This window comes from Oryctolagus cuniculus, chromosome 10 (genome assembly GCF_964237555.1).
Source record: "Oryctolagus cuniculus chromosome 10, mOryCun1.1, whole genome shotgun sequence".
Taxonomy (NCBI): Eukaryota; Metazoa; Chordata; class Mammalia; order Lagomorpha; family Leporidae; genus Oryctolagus; species Oryctolagus cuniculus.
The window spans coordinates 13,623,743-13,645,558 of NC_091441.1; positions in this window are offsets into that span (position 1 = coordinate 13,623,743).

Sequence of the window (21,816 nt, forward strand, 5' to 3'; positions counted from 1 at the left end):
AGGCGGCGGCTTTATCTGCCACGCCACAGTGCCGGCCCCAATAAATCTTTTAAAAATTTACTTAGCAGTTATTGAGTTCTAGAAATTTTTGTTCTATTTTTCATTTATTCTTTTTATCATTTTCTTTATTTACAAACAAGAAAGATAAGAAGGAGAGAGATAGAGAAAGGGGAGAGAAAGAGAAATCTTTGAACTGTTTATTCATTCCTCAAAAGGCTACAATAGCCATGGTCAAGCCAAAGGCCGGAGCTAAAAACACATTTTATGTCTCCTATATGGGTGGCAGGGGCTCAACTACTTTGGTCAATAATTGTTGCACCTAAGCTATGCATTAAAAGGAAGCTGGAATTGAGAGTGGAGCTGCAGCTAGAACCCAGGCATTCCAGTGATGCATGCAGGCAACCCAAGCTGCAGCTTTGCTACTGCATCAAATAGAATGATGCACTGAAATCAGACTGCCTCTTCTCTTGAAACATAAGATTTCACCATGTGCTCACACATATTCTGTTCAAATGTAACATTTAATCTGTTCATATTTTCCTAAAAATCATAGATATGGAAAAATAAGTCTATTGTCTCTACTAATTAAAATGTATCCATGGTAGTATCATTAAGTTGTCTGATTTCAGGTAACAGAATGAGAGATGAATATGTGAACCTGTATTACTAGTTACTTATAAATATGAATACCCAAACTGAGTACTACTAGCCTCCTGGTACAGATTAAGTAAATTGCAGTACGTAAGCAAGTTAGAAATAAACAGTCTCAGGCATATGCCTTCTAATAGCCATGCAGATGCTTAATGGGTTTTCCTTGTCTCTACTTCCACTTAGTTGCACTAGAGTAATTTGTAAAAGCACCTGGACTCTATAATTTTAAGTGGTGGGGCAACCAGTGAATATATGTGAAGATGGAGTAGGACATGTATTTTCTTTACATGTTAAATAAAATACAAATAATGTGTGATATCTAGATGTTGTACTTGACATACATACTACAGAGCTAGTAGTATTAAGATTAAGATCAATTTACATACATATATTAAGGATTATATGTTCTAGAACTTTGAGAAATCTGTGACCCAAGCACATGGGTCTTTGCAGAAGCATCTAAAATTTGAAGTCACCCATAACAAACGTAAGAGAGAGATTAAAGGAGAAAAACAAAATAAGCCAAATAAAAGTACCAAATACCAATAACCCTGAATGATAACAATAAACAGTGAAGTTATTGGCAGATTTAATGATAAACGGATAATTAAATTAGCATAATGGAGCATTAAACTTCAGCCAGGCATTTGATATCTTTCCTCATAATGGACATTTGGCCAAATAAAATAATATCAAGTATATATTAAAACAAATTGGTGGATTAATGATACATTCAATGGCATTTGAACTGTGTCAATTAAGAAATTTCTTAACAAATTATCTTTTAGGGTTCTAGTCCTGGTTGGGGCACCAGGTTCTGTCCCGGTTACTCCTCTTCCAGTTCAGCTCTCTGCTGTGGCCCGGGAAGGCAGTGGAGGATGGCCCAAATGCTTGGGCCCTGCACCTGCACGGGAGATCAGGAGGAAGCACCTGGCTCCTGGCTTCAGATCAGCGTGGTGCGCTGGCAGTGGCAGCCATTTGGGGGGTGAACCAACTGAAGAAAGACCTTTCTCTCTGTCTCTCTCTCTCACTGCCTAATTCTTCCTGTCCAAAAAAAAAAAAAAAAAAAAACCAGGAAGAAAGATGTAACAAAAGTATTCCACTTCATTTATAGAAATTGTAGAAATATGTGTTTCTATGCTTTAAGAATACTTAGACCTGAGATATTTAATCAATTTTTCAATTTTGTGAATGAATTGAATGGAAAATAAAAATTATGTGTCTGTCTTTGATTCACATCAAGTGCAAGGGCTTTGTGTGACAAGATGAATATATGTGAAATGTTCATGGGGCAGCAACTTTGCAAATTGTAGGACATTTACTGAAAATATACAATATGAATGAAGTGATGAATAATGTTGCCTCATAAAACTGAGTCTTAAAAATCTGTCCATAAGACAGGTAAATGTGTTTTGTGTAGGAGAAATGTGTGAGGTTAAAAGGTGCATGAAAACATGTTTTCAATTGAACATGTGTGGAAAATGTCTAAAACTTGTCTAAGATGACAATAAGATAATTATTGATTAATTTTTGAAAAGATCTTGAAAAGAATTTATATAAACTCAAGTTGGAATCTAAATAGAAAATCAACAGCAATAAGGAGGAAGAATACTACTCATTTTCGAAGAGCTTAGGATGCACAGTTATTTTCTGAGTTACCAGGGCGATATTGGCCCCATTGCTTATTTGTACAGTGTCAATAAAGAATAATGCTTACACCAGAGAATTAAAAATTAATTTAAATGAAAATATTAAACATTTGCATTACAGAAAACAAGGCTTTGGGGGAGCATAATACTGACTTTCAAAATGTGGAGGGATTGTTACATGACAGAACCATGCATATCTTTTATCTATAATTCTCCAATGTCAGAGAAGCTATCAGCAGATAGAATAAATAATACTATGAACAATGAGAATATTTATATCAAAAAATATGACTGTGCTACCCCTATGTACTACCAAATTGTAAAATATTTTAGAGAAAAGTAACTTTTCTAGTCCCGGGCGGGGCGCCGGATTCTGTCCCGGTTGCCCCTCTTCCAGGCCAGCTCTCTGCTGTGGCCAGGGAGTGCAGTGGAGGATGGCCCAAGTCCTTGGGCCCTGCACCCCATGGGAGACCAGGATAAGCACCTGGCTTCTGCCATCGGATCAGCATGGTGCGCAGGCCGCAGCGCGCCAGCCAAGGTGGCCATTGGAGGGTGAACCAACGGCAAAGGAAGACCTTTCTCTGTCTCTTTCTCTCACTGTCCACTCTGCCTGTCAAAAAAAAAAAAAAAGATATAAAAAATGTTGAGAAAATAACCATCTTGCAGTGTCTGAGAAATTCAGGAAAAGTTTTGTGGCACAATGTGTGGATAAAGGTAAGTTTTCTGCAAATGGATTGAAAAACAGCAAGTAGAAGTCATTTAAGTAATGCTATTCCTTGACTACATGAAACAACCTGCAGTTTTTCAGTGAACTTAGCAGCTCCACTAATACTTCTTAAAAGAAGTCAAGTAACAAATATTAACTTTATATAAGTAAATTAGTATACAAAAGTTAAGCAGTAAAACATTCGCGAATCCTATTGTTGGTCAAATAAACGGATCTTTAGCCTTTCGAGCAGCATCTGGTCAAACCCTGAAGATTATTTTTTAAGCGATTGTTGTTGTCCTTCGTTTCCTTAGAGAACCTTGCTGACCAGATGCATTAGGTTAAGATTTTTCAGTTTCTATACAGCATCAGTGCCAGAGTCAATGGAGTGTTTTCCCACTTGACAATATTCAAAGAAGAATGGTTGGGTGACAAAATGTATTTGATTAGCTACATAATGAATTTGGATAGCTAACAGCATTCAAAAGTGAAAATATTTGAGGCTGCAAGTCAAATATTTATTTGCCTATGGAGAATAAGATAGGAAATTACAAAATGAAGAAAAAGTATTGATTTATAAACAAAGAATTGTATTGACTGTCACATTCATTTTATCTAGTGAGATAGTCCATTAACTAGATACTTCTAAAAGAATGCCGGTCTATTTTCTCCCTTATGTTCATCTAAGGAACAAAATAATTCTTTATTGAAAAAATGGTAGCTTATAATTTCTTTAAAAGGTGTTTTCTATTTTTGAGCTTATTCTTTATCTTTTGACCTTTAAAAGCTAAAGGGATAATATTCCTTTGCTCTAAAACTTCGCAACCATATTCTAAAATAGCTTCTCCCATAATTGGGAACCAAAATAAAATAGAAAACTGGGTTTTAAAATTATTTTAATTTCTTTGGATACTATTTACATTTTCTTGATCTTTGAGCCTATTTCAAAATTAATGTAGTAATTGACTATTTTGCCAATTGTAGTCAAAATTTGCATATTAAAAACCATATTGTTGTTTTTCAGAGTGACATGACACCCATAAACTGTATGACACTTCTATTTGTATGTCTTTCATTTCTTCCAGATTACTTATGTCATCAGCAAACAAAAAACCTTTAGCTAGCTCTGTTTGAGAAACAAATATTTAAATGAAATTATGCCTAGAGAACATAATATAAAATGATGTTTTGAAAAACTATATTAGCGGCCAGTGCCGCGGCTCGCTAGGCTAATCCTCCGCCTGCAGTGCCAGCACACCCGGTTCTAGTCCCGGTCGGGGCACCGGATTCTGTCCCAGTTGCTCCTCTTCCAGTCCAGCTCTCTGCTGTGGCCCGGGAGTGCAGTGGAGGATGGCCCAAGTGCTTGGGAGACCAGGAGTAGCACCTAGCTCCTGGCTTCAGATCAGCGCGGTGCGCAGGCCGCAGCGGCCATCTCACTGTCCACTCTGCCTGTCAAAAAAAAGAAAAGAAAAACTATATTAGCAACATATAAGGATGTACTTTGTCAGAATGAGTTCCAATTGTCCACATTGGTATTTTTTCAATGACTCAGTCTTTATGAGCCTCCTTCCCTCCCTCCTGCCTCCACTCCTCTATTGTTGTGCCTTGGAATCAGCATGTATTAGGATTGTTCTTCAGGGTATTCTTTTTTTTTTTTTTTTTTTTTTTGGACAGGCAGGGTTAGACAGTGAGAGAGACAGAGAGAAAAGTCTTTCTTCCGTTGATTCACCCCCCGCAAATGGCTGCCACTGCCAGTACACTGCGCTGATCCCAAGACAGAAGCCAGGTGCTTCTCCTGGTCTCCTATGGGGTCCAGGGCCCAAGCACTTAGGCCATCCTCCACTGTACTCCCGGGCCATAGCAGAGAGCTGGACTGGAAGAGGAGCAACCGGGACAGAATCCGGCACCCCAACCGGAACCAGAACCCAGGGTACCAGCGCCGCAGGCAGAGGATTAGCCTAGTGAGCTGTAGCACCGGCCCTTCGGGGTATTCTCAGGGAACCTCAGTCAAGATGGAATTTCGAAAAAGAAATTAAGTTAAAAACTATTTTGGACTTCAAAGACTTTGTCAAATACTAGGGTAAAAAGAATTAAAGGGGGGAGGTATTTTACCTACTGGTTAAGACATCTGTATCTCATTATGGATTGTCTGGGTTCAATTAACAACTACAGGTCCTGCTAATGCAGACCCTGGGAGGCATCAAATGATGACAAGTAAATTGGATCCCTGACATCCATGTGATGGACCTGGACTGAGTTTGGGGCACATGGTTTCCTCTTTGACAGGTATTTGGGAGTGAAACACTGGATGACAGGGCTCTATGTCTCTCCTCTGACTGCCTCTCTCTCCCACTCTTTCTCTCTCTGTCTCTCTCTCACACACACACACACACACACACAAATAAATGAATAAATAAATTTGAAAAGTTGTTAAGGAAGTTTCTTTATTACCTTTTGAGCCTGTTGATAGATATATTAATATAAAACAATAAATATTTTATATTGAGTAATGGTGTTTTGCAAACTTATCTTGTCACAGAAATATTTTTACCTTTGGTAAACAGATTTATTATGACAATTCCAGGGAAAATCTTTAGAATCAGTTTTTTTTTTTTTTTTGCTTTTTTTTTATTTAGTAAATCTAAAATTTCCAAAGTACAGTTAATGGATTACAATGGCTCCCCCCCCCATAATTTCCCTCCCACTCACACCCCTTCCATCTCCCGCTCCCTCTCCCATTCTATTCACATCAAGATTCATTTTCAATTATTTTTATATACAGAAGATCGATTTAGTATATATTAAGCATGGATTTCATCAGTTTGCACCCACACAAAAACACAAAGTGTAAAATACTGTTTCAGTACTAGTTATAGCATTACTTCACATTGGACAACACACTAAGGACAGATCCCACATGAGAAGTAAGTACACAGTTACTCCTGTTGTTGACTTAACAATTTGACACCCTTGTTTATGGCGTCAGTAATCTCCCTAGGCTCTAGTCATGAGTTGCCAAGGCTATGGAAGCCTTTTGAGTTCGCCGACTCTGATCATATTCCGACAGGGTCATAGTCAAAGTGGAAGTTCTCTCCTCCCTTCAGAGAAAGGTACCTCCTTCTTTGACGGAGCCCCATTCTTTCCACTGGAATCTCACTCACAGAGATCTTTCATTTAGGTGTTTGTGTTTTTTTTTTTTTTTTTTTTTTTTTTTTTTTTTTTTTTTGCCAGAGTGTCTTGGATTTCCATGCCTAAAATACTCTCATGGGCTCTTCAGCCAGATCCAAATGCTTAAGGGCTGATTCTGAGGCCAGAGTGTTATTTAGGACATCTGCCATTCTATGAGTCTGCTGTGCAACCCGCTTCCCATGATGGATCATTCTCTCCTTTTTGATTCTATCAGCATTAGCAGACACTAGTCTTGTTTGTGTGATCCCTTTGACTCTTAGACCTATCAGTGTGATCAATTTTGAACTGAAATTGATCACTTGGACTAGTGAGATGGCATTGGTACATGCCACCTTGATGGGATTGTATTGGGATCCCCCTGGCACGGTTCTAACTCCATTTGGGGCAAGTCCAATTAAGCATGTCCCAAATTGTACATCTCCTCCCTCTCTTATTCCCACTGTTATATTTAACAGGAATCACTTTTCAGTTAAAATTTAAACACCTAAGAATAATTGTGTGTTAATTACAGAGTTCAACCAATAGTATTAGAACAAAACAAAGAAAAAATACTAAAATGGATAAAGTATTACATTGTACATCAACAGTCAGGACAAGAGCTGATCAAGTCAGTGTTTCTCATAGTGTCCATTTCACTTCAACAAGTTTCCCCTTTGGTGCTCAGTTAGTTGTCGCCGATCAGGGAGAACATATGATATTCGAAGTATGAAATTTTTGTTACCCACTCATGCTATTACTTCATCTTCCAATCTTCAAACCTGTGGACACACAAATTTTACCTTCATTGATTTTCTCTGAGTCTCTATTATGAAATTTACTACTTAATTCTAAATAAGATTATGAATATTATGTCATCTCCCTTCTCCCCTTTTTATTTGTCTTTGCTTAGGCCTACTCTTATTGGTCTGAGCTCTAACATATCACAAAGAGACTGACTCTTTCTGTAAATCATTACCAATTTTCCTGGGTTGGGTAACATTTTTACTTCCATTCTAAACCAAGTAAAACATAAAACTGAGGACATTTTATTCTAGTGTAAAACAGAAGTATAACCTCCCAAATTCACAACTCATCTCTTTTGTATCATACATGCACTGATCTTCTACTACCATTTAATTGATTCTTGAAAATGGCTGATTGGGCAGGCGCTGTGGCATAGTGAGTAAAGCTGCCATCTGCAGCGGCGGCATCCCATATAGGCACAAGTTTGAGTCCTAGCTGCTCCACTTCCAATCCAGCTCTCTGCTATGGCCTGGAAAAGCAGTGGAAGATGGCCCAAGTCCTTGGGCCTTTGCACCCATGTGGGACATGTAGATATGGCCTGGCTGCTGGCTTCAGGTCGGCACAACTCCGGCCATTGTGGCCATCTGGGAAGTGAACCAGCAGATGGAAGACCTCTCTTTCTCTGTCTCTCTCTCTCTACCTCTGTGTCTTTATAACTCTACCTTTCAAATAAAATAAATAAATATTTTAAAAAAAGAAAATGGTTGATAATCAACTTGAAGGGTTTTCAGAAGTGCAATGTCATTTTTCATGTTGTTACTCCTTTTCCTTCTTGTTTGGAAATAATAATGGAGACCACCTAACAAATAACTCACTTGGACCAGAAGTTCTCAACAACATTGATGCTTATTCTCCTAAATGCTGTGAAACAGTTATAGTATAAACAAACAAAGATCAAGAATGGTTTGAGAACAGCAGAAAGATTATAACTTAACTGGTAAATGTCCACTAATTCTTACCTGCTCCCTTCAGTATTGGCTGCTAAAGGGCCTGTCAATAAAAGTAAGGGTTTTAGAAGGCTGTTAGTTAGCAAGTAATTTGCGTGTATCAGTTTAATTTTTAGATTAAACTTCATGAACAAAATATAATGGATGCATTTTATGTTTAAATACATACTCCAGAAAACATTTTGCATTTTAACAAACATGTTTTCAACATTACATGTCCCATAAGTTCCTGATAAACTTGAGTTCATTCTAAATTTTATTATTTTCCTTCAAAATAAGAACATATTCCAACTTCCTTTCTTTTGCTGAGGAAAGCTATGAGATTCCTAAATATCATTTTCAACACATAGTCATACAAAAATTTATTTATTGAACCAGTATATATTACAGTCCCTATTCATGCCAGAATACATCAATACAATAGGGCTTTCTAAATGAAAATATAGGTTAATATCCAAAGAATAAAGTTAAAATATGGAATGTGTTAGATTATGTGAGTTTCATATATATATATAGATAGATAGATACACACATACAACACATTAGAAAACAAATTTTATGTCTTGTAGGAACGTTAAAATTTAATTCATATAATATATATAACATAAAATTGTCAAGACCTGGAATTTTGAGATTTTGGAGAGTGATTTTAGAAAGTCCTGAATGCCCAAGATTCACATAAAGAGCACATCCTCTCAGCCAAAGTCTATAGAAAAATGCTTCAAAGAGATGAATTTAATAGGAAAGGGAGGGACTAAGGATGCAGAGAGCTGTGCAATGATCCCCTTCTATCTTCTTGAGAGGAAGGTGGGAGCAGCTGCCCTCATCTCTGGTCAATAGAGAACAGAAATAATGAAATCAGTAGAGAGGTTCACCTGTGTCACCTTCATTTGAGTTAGATGCATTGCTCTGCCATTAGTTTGTGCTGAGAAACTCAAAGTATAAAAAGCTTAGCGAATTGTTCCATGATCCAAAAAAAAAAAAAAAAAAAAAAAAAGCAAAGTGAGTTTCGGGAAGTAGCTATAATTCCAGAATTTCTTGAGACAGAATACATGAGGGTTTTCCAGATAGCAGGTGCAAATCACATGGAAGGAAAACTCAATTTATGTGTCTTAAACTTCTGCAAGCATGCTGCATAGAAGATTAAGGGTCATTATTCAGAGGGATAGGGATGATGGACCACAAGTTTTGTCAGTGTCTACTGGGAGGTATTGCCTCAGTCAATCCATCAATCAGATGACTGTCACCAATATGGGAGACACTGTGTGAGCTCCAGGCTCCTGACTTTGGACTGGCCACACCCTAACTGATGCAAGCCTTTAGGGAGGGACACAGCAGGTGGGAAGAAGTCTGTGTTTTCTTTTCTCCCTCTCTGTCTCTCTCTCTTTCAAGTAAATAAATAAATGAATTTAATGTAAAAAGATATAGGGAAAAGGAGAGTCCCAGAGAGAGAAGAAAGCCATGTTGAAAATGTTGCAGAATTTGTATTATTGTTGGGTGTTAAAATTACTAAATTGAGACTGTGTTATGTGATCAAAATTATTGTGGAATATTTTATAACAAAAGATTGAGCAATAGCCTTGTGAAGTTTTTTTGTTTATGTGAATGCCAAAATTAACATCATCAAATAAATTTAAGACACAAAAGGGAGACAGAAACAGAGAGGTGTTTCATGAACTCTTCATAACTCATAAACATTTTCCTGAACAATTTTGTGGCAGTGAGGAGAGATATACTGTTGTACCAGATACTGTTTCTGCTCTGTAGAAATGATAGATTTATGTAAATTATCATAATTAAATATATTTAGGTCATTGTATACAATACTTTTTTTTTAAAGATTTATTTATTTATTTGAAAGTCAAAGTTACACAGTGAGAAGGAGACGCAGAGAGAGAGAGAGAAAGAGAGAGAGAGCAGAAAGAGAGAGAGAAGGTTTTCCATTAGCTGGTTCACTTCCCAATTGGGAGCAATGGCCAGAGCTGGGCCTATCCAAAGCCAGGAGGTAGGAGCTTCTTCTAGGTGTCTCACGCAGGTACAGGAGCCCAAAGGATTTGGGCCACCTTCTACTGCTTTCCCAGGCCATAGCAGAGAGCTGGATCGGAAGTGAAGCAGCTGGGACTTGAACCATCGCCCATATGGGATGCTGGTACTGCAGGCAGCTGCTTTACCTGCTACGCCACAGCACCAGCCCATGTAATAAGCTTTTAGTAATGCAGCAATTGTAGTATGTTTAAGGAATACACAAATACATACTAGTAATGCTTACCATGTACTGCATTTATGCACACAAAGTACCTACTGAAGGATAACAACTCTAGTTGGATGGAAGATAAATGCTCAAATCATCTCCTACAATAATGGTCAAGATAGAGGAAGGTTTTACAAGACTTCTAAAATAAGTTTAGATACACATTACAGAGAAGATAATCTAAAGATCGTGTGCAAAGTCATCAAAGACAAAGAAGCATGACACACTTATAGAAATTTTGTAAGATTGTAAGATTTTGACTTGTTTGTGTACTGCTCTTTCTTCATAGAACAAACCATACCCTGTTGTAGGTGCATTTTTAATCTAGTAATTTATTAAATACTTCAACAAGACAAATGATCAAAATCCCGGTCGGGGCGCCGGATTCTGTCCCGATTGCCCCTCTTCCAGGCCAGCTTTCTGCTGTGGCCAGGGAGTGCAGTGGAGGATGGCCCAAGTACTTGGACCCTGCACCCCATGGGAGACCAGGATAAGCACCTGGCTTCTGCCATCGGATCAGCGCGGTGCGCTGGCCGCAGCGCGCCAGCTGAGGCGGCCATTGGAGGATGAACCAATGGCAAAGGAAGACCTTTCTCTCTGTCTCTCTCTCTCACTGTCCACTCTGCCTGTCAAAAAAAAAAAAAAAAAATCACTCTCTTGCCTGAGCTAAGGATGTGATATTTACAAAGCCTTTATATATTATTAGCCAATTACTTTAGGTGAATGGAAATTTGCAGAAAATGTTTTATCTAGCCTAAAAAATATATGCTTCTGTCTTCATTTACACAGTCTAGGAGAGAAAACATGGAACATGGATATTATGGAAAAAATGCCTGAATTTCAAAACACTTTTACCTCCAAGTAAATTTATCTTTTGATTCCATGTTTTCATAAACTTTTTAAAGGACCTTTGTATTTTATAGTTTTTTATATAGAAGAAAACACTGGAACTGTTTGTGATCAGAATATAAATAAACATCAACTTTTACCTTTGGTTTTCATTTCCACTTTAAATGAGTCATCTGAACACTTTGGAATAATTTTATTAATTTATTTTTCCTTAGGATAGCTATAAATCTTAAATGAGTTGAAATGAATAACTCAGTAATGAACCAACAATGCTTATTGCTCTCCCTGAAATGAAGCCCATCCAGCACAGGGAATAACAATGGATTTGTCAAATGAAGCCTTCACAGAATCATTAGATCTCTATTTGAACACATGCATTATTGCACTATGAAAAAATTTGTATAGGAATATCATACCTAATATGACTCAAAAGATGGTCAATAATAATGACAAGAATAATAAGCTGGTATTTTATAAACTGATGTTTTCTTTCCCATAAAGAATTTCATAGTATTTTATTGGACAATATATTGATAATGAAATCAAGACATTTATGTACATTGTAGGAATTTAAAATGAAAAATTTTTTCAATGGGTAATAAATCCCTGGGAGAATAGAATGAAACATATTTACACTCCTAAGTATATATGCATATTCATTGGTGTTTGCCCAACATGGAATGATTTTCCATTTGCTTTCTTCCTCAAAAATATTTATGATAAATATAATAACTTTGAAAAATCCCTGTGCAATGAATATCAGGAGGAATATGTTTTTCCCAGGAAAGTCTAAAATACAGACACACAGAAAATGTCTGGCGATTATTCTTCATTCATAATGGTGCTGTACCTTTGTTTTTAATCTTTGGAATGCAAATTTAAGTACCTTGAATTTGAAAATATTTTATTATCATGCCTGTTATTCAGATAAACATCATAGGATTTAAGGAGGATGACAAATCCTTCTTCCAGTTGACTGTTATTAATTTTAATGTTTGTATTCATTTATTTTCATTTTATTTGGAAGGCAAATAGACAATTTTTTCCATCTTCTGATTCTCTCCCTGAATACTTGTAACAGTCAGGAGTGTGCAAAGCGTTGGAGTCAGGAACTCAGTTTGAGTTTTACACATGGATGGCAAAGCACTTGAGACTTTACCTGCTGCCTCCCAGGATGCATATTAGCATAAAGATGGAATAAGAAGTGTCGCCAGGACTCCAGCCCAGCCACTCTGATATGGCATACGGGCATCAGAAGCAGCCTCTCAACACCTGCTCTTCAGATTGTTTATGTTTGCAATCTTTTATCAAAACTATGTATTGCAATATTAATTATGAGCCTAAGACCTGATATCTTCTCAAAATGCTGTCTTGACTGAAAATTGCGTTAATAGTAAAATGATTGAGATCACACATTGTATCTAAAACAAATTTTATTTTTTTGATCTATGAAAATGGCAAAAAGAAAGAAACATGCACAGTTTGTGACCTGTGTTCATAAACCTAACAGAAAGAATCTTGAAAACACAGGGAAATTTTATCCATGACTTAATTTTGGCCAGATCTACTCGTGCCTGTCCATGTATTTAAGCCATTTTAAATATGATGCTCCATAAACACTTATATTTTCTAAAAATTACAGAAAACAAATTTAGTCATCAGATGAGGTAGAGATTTCCTTGACCATCTGTGTTAACTATTGTATGTTTGACTCTTCACATACTCAGCTTATATTTTCAAAATTGGCTGTCTAATCTAAATACCAAATGATCAGCTATGAATGCCAGGTGACTGGGACAGGAGCTGCAAGCATATGTACAGAACCTCAGGTTACTATTGTCAGACCACTATGAAATATGTTTGCAGCTCGCATATACAAATACACCCTGGATTCATTATAGTTGGTAACAACACAGGCTTTTGTTCAAGTCAGGATTACTCTGGACCCAGTGTAAACGTTGCTCAGCTATATTAAGTCGTTCTGTGTATGGATGACAGTACTGGAGGATGTTTGGGAACAACCGTAACAGAATTGGCAGATTTAATAGTGTGGGAGAGATGAACATTGGGCTCAGAAAGGAGAACACATTCAGTAGCTTTACCTGTTAGTGACCAGATGCACTAAATATTTTCCTGTTTTTCCTTCTTGTATAAGATGCTTCCCCTCATAGTAGCTGTCTAGTAAGTTTATATCTTTATGATGTGACATAGTAATTATTTGATTTTACCAATCATCATAGAACAATCATAAACAAAAACTCACACCATCTAGATTTTGAATACATTTGCTTTGGTTGGGTGAGGAGTTGCCAAAATGATGTTTGTCTATTATCTTTCTCATCTACAGCTGCTAATTTCAAAGAAGCAAGGAATGTTAAAATACTGATTCCTCTGATAAGGTAGAACACTCCGGGAGTCAATCTATAGTGGACCCATTTCTATTTTATGCTTATTTGTTGATACTTTGGGTTAGCTCCGCTCTTCTTAGGATTCACTCATACTCATCATTCATTCTTTGTTCAAATGATATGTATTTGTGGAAGTCTCTTCTATACTCTTCTCTAAATCATCTTTCTACAAAACACCAGAGTTGAATACCACCTCACTGATTGCTTTTAGGGCATTTTTCATAATCTATTTACTTTAATTAATACTATTTATTCTTCTACATGATCATATATGCTTGTTATATTAAGGCAGGAATTCTTTGTGTCTTGATCACAACTATATTCCCAAAACTGGCATGGAGTAGGTCATGCAGTAATCATCCAAAATAACAGCAATATTTAATGAATGAATGTTGGATTATATGACACAATGGCCAAAAAAAAAACTGAAGGAAATTACTTTATCCTAAACAATTAGATCAATAAATTCCATTAAGTTAGCTCTAAGTAAATTGAGTATCAGTGGTTTCCCCACATTTCAAACTACTTGGGCATTTCTACAAACCTTGATATTGTTTCTGTGTTCAAACTTATTTTATTGTCTTGAACCAGGCAGGGACTATTTAAATGTTTACCTTCAACTTTATCCTTAATGTGGTTCAATACATGTTCCTTGAATTGTACTTCTTACAATAATAATAATAATAATAGCAATATTAATAATAATATGGAGAAATGGAGAGTAGTTAAATACTAATTCTGCTTCAAGATAATTTTCTTCATAGTATTTATTTCATCCTCTAGGTTTGTAATACTGTGATTCTTGTTAACCCAGAAACCCAGGAAATAATCCATTTCATGGGTCAGTTTTGATTACTCTTGGATCTGGTTGTTAGGTAAATGATAATGATGCTTTAAATGAAACATTTTTCTCTCAAATGCCAGGCACCACTTCCTAATCTTGTAGTTATATTTCATTAGTATCACAGAGATCATTTCAATTACTTCTGAAAACCTACCTTCTGACTAAACAAGGAACGGATTGCATCATGAAAAATTAGACTTGAAAAAGATCAGGGAACAGTGCTGTTTCATGCTTTTCTGATGAGGAAAAGAAGGTCCTATGATATTTAAAACATTACTCAAATTCACAGAGATAACTGGCAGAAAATTTAGAACCAAGATTGAGGCACACTGTTCATCTGATTAAAATAATACTGAGAAATATGCATGCAGAATACCAATGGTCACTATGATGCCTGCAAAATGTCATCTATTCAAACATTATTTCGAGGTAGTAGTACGCGCAAATAGAAGATACATTCCCCTGTAGGGTCGATGTGGAACTGTATGTTCTACTGTAGTCACAGAACACTCACAATAACTTATTCTGTCACTTAAGAATTTTTACCATTTGACAGTTTTTTTTTCCTTATAATTTGCAAATAGGGAGTGGGTATTTAGCCTAGCAGTTAAGGTGCTCAAATTTCATATCACGGTACCTTTGACGACAAATTTCAGCTCCTGATGGTCTTCCCGCTAACAGATCTGAGAGACAGCAGTGGTGGTTCAAATAATTGGATTCCTGACACCAATATGGAAGACCTAAATTGACTTCCTGGAACCTTGCTCTGGGTCTGTCCCAAACCTGGCCATTGTGGACATTTGGGAGTGAAGGAGTGGATGAGAACTCTCTGTCTCTCGCTCTTTGACTCTCTGCTTCTCAAGTAAATAAATAATAATTTCCTATTAATACATGTAAGAAATTTTATATTGTAAGCCACTGTGGGTCCATAATTATGATTCATCATATTTTAAAAGTATTTTCTATGAATTTGCAGGGAGGTCAAAAAGGACAAATATGGATATGTCACAGATATAGTCCACAGAAACCAGAAAAAAGTAGTATTTATTGTTCGAGGGCTGGGAAGCCACGCAGAAAATGAATATCTAATTCACAATTTTTTCAAAGTTAGAACCTATTTTTGAGTATCTTATTCTTGAGTATGTGAGTCATTCAATAGGGTCTCTTCAGTTAACTAAAATAACACGTAATTATATTCTAATTTAAACATTCATCCATAGTTTAAATTAGAATTCTATGTATATATTATGAGTAAGAACAAATTGAGGGATAAATTTAGAAGTAACTTTATGACCTATGTTTATTCACCCAATTAACATGTATTTCTTAAGCCTTTATTGTTTTCTGAGTGTTGTATGACTTTTGAGGTATAGAGTAGGGTTTTCTATAAGCTTCTGACCTTGATTTTCTACCCATAGTTGTCTCTCATCCTCTTGGTTGAAACATCATTATCCTGTAATTCTTCTCTCCAGAGTTTCAAATGCTCTCATAGTCATACATTATGAACTGAATGTTCACATGTTGAAATCCTAATCCTCATGATGACAATATTAGGGATTTGGGCCTTTTGAAGGAAGTAGTTATACTATGAATCAGTGCCATCATGAATGGAATGGAATGAGTGCTATCATAAATCTCCCCTCCTTGTGTGTGTGTTTGACACAGACACAATAAGCAGGTGGCCATGTGCAAGCCAGAAAGAGAGCCTTGGAAACTCGTCACTGCATCTGCTGAATTCTTTAACTTAAGCTTCTCAGCCTCCAGAGAGATGAGAAATAAATATGCATTGTTTAAGGCACTCAGTCCATGGCACTGTAAGCCTGAACTTACTAAAACTGCGTAAGATCTAGACTGGAGGAATATTCTTCAGGAGAGAGAACATGCAATAAAAGAGTTCAACCTCTGGTTTTTCTGCCAAAACTATTATACAACAAGCTTACTAGTCTGTATTTTGCTGACTCTTGCCTGCACTTGTAATTCTCACACTCTTTTGTTTCTGAGACTCAATGGTTTGTGTATCTAACAAGTCTTGTCCACTAACCATGAGTTATTTGCTAGTTTCTACCCCTATTTCAAGCCACAACCTCCCATTCCCAAATAGTGAGTGCCAGTCACTGTTTCCAGAAGTCCCAAACTGTCCACCCCAGCTGTCATTACAGAGGCATTCCCAGCTGTACCTCCATTATTACTCTGAACATTATTACATCATTATCTTGCTTTGCATTGCCCTGGGTTCAAAATCAGATTGTGATTTATAAAAATGACAAAGGTATCAATTTTTCCTTAATATTTTGCCTGAAACTACAAAATATACCAACATACCCTGTATGTGCCACTTTTACTTAAATTTCATCTGATGAAGTTTAATCTACAAATGACACATAGGGAAAGATTCACGATGACACTATTAATAAAATAGAACCATATGACATACCGTCAATGCCAGCATCACTACTTCTGTGTTTTCAGGCCACTGTTATGTTAAATGAGTGTTACTTGAACATAAATATTGTGACAGTGTGATGTCAGCCTGAAACCCCTAACATGCACGCAGACACCATGTGTATGTGTGACAAAGGGAAAATGATTCACATCTTAGTAAAATGGAGTGGGACAGCATGAGATATCATCATGCTACTCAGAATAGAACCCAATTCAAAACCTGAGCTGTTTATTTCTGGAGTTTTCCATTTAATATCTTCAGACTGAGATTGTGGATAACTGGAAACTGTGTGAAGTGAAACTGAATTTAAAGAGCACAAATCTTCAAAAATTTACAGGGACTTTAGTCAAATCTATTCCAGTTTTAGTTATTTCGATCTGTTTTCATAAGATTCAGCCAGGTGTCTGACTACAAATTTCAGCCAGGTGTCTGAGACAAATTTGCAAACCAAAAACTGTTTCTCTATGTTTAGAATCATTTTACTCCTAAAAATATGTGTATTGTTTGGTCTGCAACAGAGCATGTTTTTTTTTTTAACTCAAAGTATTTCATAAGTGATTAGGTGAAGGATGAACGATGTCCAAGTAACCAGAGATTTTTCCAGAGGATTTTTTCCAGAATATTCTTTTGAAACTATCAAAGGGAAGTCATGTTAGAGAGTAAGTGTTAGAGATGAATGAAGACCCTAATAAGAAATCGGAGAAACTTGAAAAATCTTACTGAAATGTCCTTTTAAAGTCAAAGTAATGTGACTTTGTATCATTAAGAAAGTCCATACTGTATTAACTTATCTGCAGGAATTATAACAAAGACTCTCTCTTTTCCTCTCTCTCTCTCTCTCTCTCTCACACACACACACACACACACACACACAGACATTGAAAAAGTAAATAGGTGGGGCATATGGTAGGCCCGGATATCAACCTATTTATTAACAAAAGCTAAGTGGAAGTACTTGTATGTTACCTAATGTGAAACCCACATCAGTGTGGAATTTCAGCTCAAGAATGAGCAGTCTTAAATACGTAGTCAATGCACTGGGTCTGTCCTCCCATGTACATATGTGTGAACAGATGTGCAGGGGCTTATAGAGGTATGTTGAGGCCAGTGCCACGGCTCACTTAGCTAATCCTCCACCTGCTGCACCAGCACCCCAGCTTCTAGTCCCAGTTGGGGTGCCGGATCCTGTCCTGGTTGCTCATCTTCTAGTCTAGCCCTCTGCTGTGGCCCTGGAGGGCGGTGGAGTGTGGGGAGCAACTCGGACTAGACTGTTACTGGAATTAAGACATATTCTATGCATCTGCTCTCCCACAATATGGTGCTGAGAAGGGAGAAAACAGCTTCTACACAGCTGCCTCTCGCCAATTTGATTGACTGAGCTGCAGGAACTGATCTTGCTCCTGATTGGAGGAGAGCAGCGTACTCGGCGTGTGGGTAGCAGAGTTGGGATTGGTGGAAGAGGACTATAAAGGAGGAGAGAGACAGCATGCACCAGGAACATCTAAGGGGAACACCTGAGGAACATCTGAGCAGCCCCCGAGAGAGCCGGCCGGAGGTGTGCTGCTCCCCCGCGGAAGTGGGGAAAGTGGCTAGGGGGCACCGCCCTTCCACGGAGGTGGAAGGGTCGGTAGCCAACCGGGGAAGAACCAGCAGCAAACCTGGGGAGGGTCGAGCAGACAAAAGAACAGCGCAGGGTCCTGTGTCATTCCTCCACGAAGAGGGGGAGCGACAGTGGAGGATGGACCAAGTGCTTGGGCCTTGCACCCGCATGGGAGACCAGGAGGAAGCACCTGGCTCCTGGCTTCGGAACAGCGCAGTGCGCCAGCCATAGCGGCCATTTAGGGGGTGAACCAACGGAAAAGGAAGACCTTTCTCTCTGTTTCTCTCTCTCTCACTGTCTAAATCTTCCTGTCAAAAAAGAGATATGTTGAAAAGCAGAAGAAAAGTTTATGCTTAGGTTCTCTCCTTAAGAGAAGAGACAAAACTAACACAAGAAAACTCAATTTATTCTTACCACAAATACCAGAAAGTCAGTGTAGCCTGTATCAATGAAGGCATGCTCTGTAAAATTTGCAGTAACAATGAGTTTAACTGCTATTAGACAAGACAGATGCCTCATTCTACACTGATTTAGCCTTATGCTGGGAATTGTTGGCATAGGTATAAATTTGTTTTGGGAACTAAGAAATGGAAATTGAGTTGGGGGTATGCTTTGTTTGTACTCTCGCTGGAATTTAAGTATTTGGTTCAGCTTCATGAATAGTTAGGTTAGTGCTAGGCCTTCAGAAAGAGGGATGTAAACATGTTCACTGTCCTGGTATCCTAACACAGGATGAAATCCAAGGATCATATTGTCCCATGTCACCAAATGCCAGACCTTTGAAGAGAAATAAAGTGGTAAATGTGAAGCTAGAAGTTAGCTGGAAGAAAATTGTTTTAAATCTCATACCATATATATGAATGAAACATGTCAGAGAAGTTGTATTTAAAGATTTCAAAAATTTACATGACATATTAAAAGTTGTAAATGTGAATAGAATATTTCTAAGCTCTCAAAATATAACAAATTTCAATTGATTTATAAATAAAGATGCTAGAAAGATGAAGGTTTTCTTTCTATTATCTCTATTTAACAATGTCAACTACTTGTTGGTTATGAAAAAGGGCAATCCAAGAATATGAAGCCAAGGAAATGGAGAAGCGTTATTCTAATACTATCAAGCCATTGTTTAACAAAATTATTCTGGACTTTTCAATGTTTGAGATGTCTATTAACCTTTTAAATTTTGAAATGTGTTGTAATCTATTTATCAAAGTAAATAATCACTTCTGTATCTACCTTGTGCTAATATTCTTGGATTATTTAAGCAAATCCATTGAACGGAGTGAGTGTCAGGTTTCATAAAACAAGACCAAGGCCTTCAGAGCAGTGCCTGCACCTCTACAGAGGGTAAGTGCTCCTCCAGGAGTCTGGCTGGGTTGGAGGCTGGGTAGGTCCTCTCCACAGAGGAAACATCCGAATTCCAAGGGAAGCATTCTCTGTCTGAGATTTCTCTGCCTTCTGTTTACTCGCTGATTTTATCCAGTAAGCCAGGAAAAGATAGTGGTTTCACTTCCTCAAAAAAGGGAAATCTGTGTAATCTTGCCCTTACCTTTATGAAAATCTTTATGGTATATTCCAGGTACTTCCAGTGTTCTGATCATTTACTGGTGGACTATGAAACAATCCATAACAATACATGTGTCAGGTCCACTCCAGGTCTTTCTGTATGGTGGCTGAAAATACAGTTAATATGATATCTTCCACCCAAATTACATACAGCTGCCCTCTATGCCCTGGTAGCACACTATAATGCTAGAGTCAAAAAACTTCAAATGACACAATACCCGTGTTTCCTGTTCTTACTGAAATATTTTCATTGTGATTTTCAACCTTAACTTTTGCTTTCTATCAAAAATTCCAACTTTGCTTGTTCATCCTCCAATACTAAGCCTGAGAATGATATACTCCCCCAACTCCACACACACAGTGAGTTCTGTCCAAATTTAGAAATAAAATATAATGAGGTCTATGAATGCCATATAAGTAATAAAGATGGTGATGATGATGATAATTAATTCAGTAATATCTCACACAGAGAGATTTTCCTGTGTCATGCAATTTTCCAAGTCCTTTAAAGGCATTAATTAAATTTTCATAGCTCTCCGATGCTGAGTATTGTTATGATTTAGGTCATATGAATAAGAAAGCTTACAGATGTATGTTTAAGCAGCTTACCACTGTCGCATAAGAATAAGGATCAAAACCAGACTTGGACACAAGCTGCCTGTCACCAGAGTGCAGGCTTTTCAGTATAGTCCATATTATGGGCTAGATGGACAGCAGAGTGGCAGTTTTGTAGCTATTGTTCAGATGGAAGGAGAGAACTAATGGTTTGGAGAGATTTGGGCTCCTTGGGACTATGTTTCAGAGCAGAGGCTTTGCTAGTATCCCATGTAGGTTGTTGGTTCTTCTGTATCCCCAATGTATGGTACTGTACATTACATACAATAAATAAACAGATAAAATTACTCTGGTTTGAGGAGATTAGAAATTTTATGACTGTTTAAAATGCAGGAACCGTTTCTCTAGAAATCTAAGTGTTCTTTTATGTTTCTACATTTCTGTGCTATGGTCACGTGTTTTTGGATGTCTATGCTAATTTTTTCTTAGGTAGAACATCTTCACCCTCCAGCAGATACCAATGTACAGCCTTAAACAGTAAAAGGATCAACACGTTACTGTTCCCAAATGCTAAGCTCATTTGAGAAACATTTTCTGTCTCAGTACAGTTATCAATATCTCCTTTTGTTTTAAATTGCTTTTTTGTCATTTCCTCCTTCATTAATTCCATGCAGAAAAAAATAATAAAAACCAAAGCACTTAATAGTATTTTATTTCAACCAGTGAATATAATTTACATGATGCATCTTACTGCTTTGATTTACAGGTCTGGTCATGAGGTTACAAAAATAAGAAAGAAATATATCTAAACTTGAATTTAGTACACTTTTTAATATATATTAATCAGTAAATCTTTCTTATACACACCAGATATAAGATTTATTGTTCTAGGCACAAGGAAAACCAACTAAACACAAAAGATAAAAGAAAAATCTACTCATCTTGAGCTTTCACTAGTTTATAGCCCATGTCTATACTTCTGAGGAAGTATAGTATAGAAAGTGGTCTTTCTACTTGTTGAATTCTTTATTTAGTGGCGGAGTAAGCTGGTGATTATATAGCAAATTGAGAGCCTGTTGCCCCTCAAATTAAAGGAAAAATAAGAAAGGAAAAAGGAGGGACGGTAGAATGAAGAGAGGAATGGAGGTATCATTATGTTCTTAAAACTGTATATGAAATACATGAAATTTATTCTCTTTATATAAATAAATACCTTATTTAAAAAAATTAAGTAATATCATACTCCCTCTATGTTATAATGCCATAATTTCATGCTTATATTGCCAAGTAATTCTTTGGCTAATTTGTTTAATTTTTAATTTTGGTGAGTGTCATCGCTAACCAAATGTAGTCTATTTGAGTGTTTGCTTAG